The sequence below is a fragment of the Schistocerca nitens genome, chromosome 7 (assembly GCF_023898315.1).
Source record: "Schistocerca nitens isolate TAMUIC-IGC-003100 chromosome 7, iqSchNite1.1, whole genome shotgun sequence".
Taxonomy (NCBI): domain Eukaryota; kingdom Metazoa; phylum Arthropoda; class Insecta; order Orthoptera; family Acrididae; genus Schistocerca; species Schistocerca nitens.
This window is the reverse complement of record NC_064620.1, coordinates 309,996,325-310,001,324: the sequence shown is the minus strand read 5'-3', so window position 1 is coordinate 310,001,324 and position 5,000 is coordinate 309,996,325. Positions and strand designations below refer to the sequence as shown.

At 54.6% G+C, this 5,000-nt stretch overlaps 1 non-coding gene across 1 annotated transcript in view; it reads left to right on the top strand.

Moving 5' to 3' along the window:
* Positions 1-3,392: 3,392 nt before the first annotated feature.
* LOC126197127 (small subunit ribosomal RNA) overlaps positions 3,393-5,000 on the top strand; it is a 1,909-nt gene continuing 301 nt past the window's right edge. The window contains exon 1 of the ribosomal RNA XR_007539525.1: positions 3,393-5,000. This exon is cut by the window's right edge and continues 301 nt beyond it. This is a non-coding gene — a ribosomal RNA (small subunit ribosomal RNA).

Below are 5,000 nucleotides of genomic sequence, written 5' to 3'. Positions count from 1 at the left end.
GTTGCACTCGCAGTCGCAAAGACTCTGGCAATGGCTAAAAGCGCTCCGCAATATATCACGCAGACGGGTAATGACGGTCCGAGCGCTCAGTGTGAGGAGAGCATTACTGAGCCCTGACCCACAAGCAGGTTGTAGCGTATCCCACCCGCAGACATGTGACGTTGTCACACGACCAGTTGTCACTAATCGACTCATTGCTGATAATCATATGCCATACACCGGGGAAAGCTGCCGCAAGGGGTAGCTACGTAGTGCAGTCGCACCTCTACTACTGTACAGAGATAGAACACCACGAGACTGCAACCAGATTAAACTGATACATGGCGCTGATAACTAATAGATGCAGAGCCATCGGAATATAGATGACATACGACATACAACTGTCCCTATACATGCTGACAGTCTGTGCACACAATGTGAACTACACGTCACCCAGACACCCTATCACACACTACTCTCTGGCTGTAACAGACACAGACACAATATCTAAGCACCACCATGGAACAACATCCAGTGCATCCTCTCCGCCACATTACACCATTCACACTATGATAACAAAACCAGGAGGTCCACCCCAAAAACAGAATATCTCACTCTTCCAACAACCATCATTACGCAGATAAGCCACAAACACCCACACATGTGCTACACAGGGGTGCAGCCAACACCACCACACTGGCGTGTCTCACAGCATATAAGCAATGGCAGGAATGAAAGACACAGGTCTGCCACTCCCTTGCCACACCCACGGAACCGGCGCACCACCTCCCCTGAGCCAAAGGTGCATCCTGACGTGACACATCTCAGGGTGCCTCAGGCGTCCACTTACCATCATCACTATGAACGAACCTCGTCCCCTCCCCCCCTCATACACCATCCCTTAACCTAACCCATGTTGCGCCTTAACCTAACCTATGTTGCGCCTTAACCTAACCTATGTTGCGCCTTAACCTAACCTATGTTGCGCCTTAACCTAACCTATGTTGCGCCTTAACCTAACCTATGTTGCGCCTTAACCTAACCTACGTTGCGCCTTAACCTAACCTACGTTGCGCCTTAACCTAACCTACGTTGCGCCTTAACCTAACCTACGTTGCGCCTTAACCTAACCTACGTTGCGCCTTAACCTAACCTACGTTGCGCCTTAACCTAACCTACGTTGCGCCTTAACCTAACCTACGTTGCGCCTTAACCTAACCTACGTTGCGCCTTAACCTAACCTACGTTGCGCCTTAACCTAACCTACGTTGCGCCCTAACCTAACCTACGTTGCGCCCTAACCTAACCTACGTTGCGCCCTAACCTAACCTACGTTGCGCCCTAACCTAACCTACGTTGCGCCCTAACCTAACCTACGTTGCGCCCTAACCTAACCTACGTTGCGCCCTAACCTAACCTACGTTGGGCCCTAACCTAACCTACGTTGGGCCCTAACCTAACCTAAGTTGGGCCCTAACCTAACCTACGTTGGGCCCTAACCTAACCTACGTTGGGCCCTAACCTAACCTACGTTGGGCCCTAACCTAACCTACGTTGGGCCCTAACCTAACCTACGTTGGGCCCTAACCTAACCTACGTTGGGCCCTAACCTAACCTACGTTGGGCCCTAACCTAACCTACGTTGGGCCCTAACCTAACCTACGTTGGGCCCTAACCTAACCTACGTTGGGCCCTAACCTAACCTACGTTGGGCCCTAACCTAACCTACGTTGGGCCCTAACCTAACCTACGTTGGGCCCTAACCTAACCTACGTTGGGCCCTAACCTAACCTACGTTGGGCCCTAACCTAACCTACGTTGGGCCCTAACCTAACCTACGTTGGGCCCTAACCTAACCTACGTTGGGCCCTAACCTAACCTACGTTGGGCCCTAACCTAACCTACGTTGGGCCCTAACCTAACCTACGTTGGGCCCTAACCTAACCTACGTTGGGCCCTAACCTAACCTACGTTGCGCCCTAACCTAACGCACGTTGCGCCCTAACCTAACGCACGTTGCGCCCTAACCTAACCTGTAATTGTTATATGAATTGAAACATTCATGTAGCGTTGCCTAATCGCAACCCTCTCAACATAGGTCAGTGCTCGCACTCTCTGGTGTCCTGCGTATTGATTCATGTTACGGTGCGTACCCTCACAACATCTAGCGAGTGGTGCGTACGTTCCACATGGTCCCGCTATCCACTGTAATGTGTACTGCTGTAAGACTTATATCGCTCCCCTGTCGCCTCTAGTTCGTCAGGCGGGAGTTTGCGTGTTCAATGAGCTTCGCAGCTGTGCAATGGCATTCGCATACGTACGCGGGCCACCTTCCACGTGTTCTCTCGTGCATACGTCGCAGCATGTATGTGGGCTGATGTGGCGTGTCGTGACGCATATCATCCAGGCATGCAAGACCCACTGAATTTGCAAATGTAGATGGACGTCTACGTTTGCTGCCCAAGTTACGCAAATGAACTGGAAATCCGTTGTTGCGCGGTTGTATACGCTGGAGGTGAATCATTGATTGCGACAATCGGTACAGGTATTAACTGGTTGCTTCAGCGACACCCGTCATACCCACGAACGTGAGTGGGCATGTGGGTATGAAGCGATACGCGGCGGTGGCTGGGTGGGACCGTCCCCGGCCGGTGAGGGGGGAGCGCCCGGCGTGCTGGCCGCGCGCTGCGTGGGCGCACGCGCTACAGCCGGCTGGTGGGGGCGCCCAGTGGCAGGCGCGCCGGCCGACGGACGCGGCAGGCGGCGCAGCTGCGCGCCGGCGCACCCAACGCGCGGCGCCGTGCGGCCAAAGTGGGTCCTCGCGGGCCCGGTGCGAAGCGCGGTGGACATCTGCAGTGTGCTGGTCCGATTGAGGACTGTGTGCGTTGAGGATGCGCCGCCGCCCGGCACTCGGCGCCGCGACGCCGTCTGCTGCTCGGTCGCCCCCGCGGTTCTCGCAGGTGGTTTGTATCGCAGCTGTGCGGATGTGTTGGCGCGTGCGCTGTGCTGGGAGAGTTCGCTTTGGCACCCAAGTGGGGCTCTGCCCCTCTGTGGCGCTGGCGTTGGAGCTGCCCGGCCACTGTTTGTGGCCGCGTGTTGTCTCCCGCCGGCAACACCACGACAGCACGCTCCCGGGCCTCTGTCGGCAGCGGCAAGCTCAGTTGGGAGCACGGGTGGTCGCACTGAAAGCGTCTACTCGCCTATCTCCGGGCGATTGCGCCTCTCTCGAACCCGACCAAGTACTTAGGACGGCGCTGCGCGCCGCCGGGACCTGAGAGGGTTTCGAGGTGTATCGTGCAGGGGAGCCCAGCCTCCTCCTGTTTGCGGAATAATTGAGCGGACGCTTGCGTGTTCGCGCGGGCCTCCGGGACACACTCCCGGGCGGCCGGCTGCTCAGCTCTAGTTGACGCAGCTCCCTGGTTGATCCTGCCAGTAGTCATATGCTTGTCTCAAAGATTAAGCCATGCATGTCTCAGTACAAGCCGCATTAAGGTGAAACCGCGAATGGCTCATTAAATCAGTTATGGTTCCTTAGATCGTACCCACGTTACTTGGATAACTGTGGTAATTCTAGAGCTAATACATGCAAACAGAGTCCCGACCAGAGATGGAAGGGACGCTTTTATTAGATCAAAACCAATCGGTCGGCTCGTCCGGTCCGTTTGCCTTGGTGACTCTGAATAACTTTGGGCTGATCGCACGGTCCTCGTACCGGCGACGCATCTTTCAAATGTCTGCCTTATCAACTGTCGATGGTAGGTTCTGCGCCTACCATGGTTGTAACGGGTAACGGGGAATCAGGGTTCGATTCCGGAGAGGGAGCCTGAGAAACGGCTACCACATCCAAGGAAGGCAGCAGGCGCGCAAATTACCCACTCCCGGCACGGGGAGGTAGTGACGAAAAATAACGATACGGGACTCATCCGAGGCCCCGTAATCGGAATGAGTACACTTTAAATCCTTTAACGAGTATCTATTGGAGGGCAAGTCTGGTGCCAGCAGCCGCGGTAATTCCAGCTCCAATAGCGTATATTAAAGTTGTTGCGGTTAAAAAGCTCGTAGTTGGATTTGTGTCCCACGCTGTTGGTTCACCGCCCGTCGGTGTTTAACTGGCATGTATCGTGGGACGTCCTGCCGGTGGGGCGAGCCGAAGGCGTGCGACCGCCTCGTGCGTGCTCGTGCGTCCCGAGGCGGACCCCGTTGAAATCCTACCAGGGTGCTCTTTATTGAGTGTCTCGGTGGGCCGGCACGTTTACTTTGAACAAATTAGAGTGCTTAAAGCAGGCAAGCCCGCCTGAATACTGTGTGCATGGAATAATGGAATAGGACCTCGGTTCTATTTTGTTGGTTTTCGGAACCCGAGGTAATGATTAATAGGGACAGGCGGGGGCATTCGTATTGCGACGTTAGAGGTGAAATTCTTGGATCGTCGCAAGACGAACAGAAGCGAAAGCATTTGCCAAGTATGTTTTCATTAATCAAGAACGAAAGTTAGAGGTTCGAAGGCGATCAGATACCGCCCTAGTTCTAACCATAAACGATGCCAGCCAGCGATCCGCCGCAGTTCCTCCGATGACTCGGCGGGCAGCCTCCGGGAAACCAAAGCTTTTGGGTTCCGGGGGAAGTATGGTTGCAAAGCTGAAACTTAAAGGAATTGACGGAAGGGCACCACCAGGAGTGGAGCCTGCGGCTTAATTTGACTCAACACGGGAAACCTCACCAGGCCCGGACACCGGAAGGATTGACAGATTGATAGCTCTTTCTTGATTCGGTGGGTGGTGGTGCATGGCCGTTCTTAGTTGGTGGAGCGATTTGTCTGGTTAATTCCGATAACGAACGAGACTCTAGCCTGCTAACTAGTCGCGTGACATCCTTCGTGCTGTCAGCGATTACTTTTCTTCTTAGAGGGACAGGCGGCTTCTAGCCGCACGAGATTGAGCAATAACAGGTCTGTGATGCCCTTAGATGTTCTGGGCCGCACGCGCGCTACACTGAAGGAATCAGCGTGTCTTCCTAGGCCG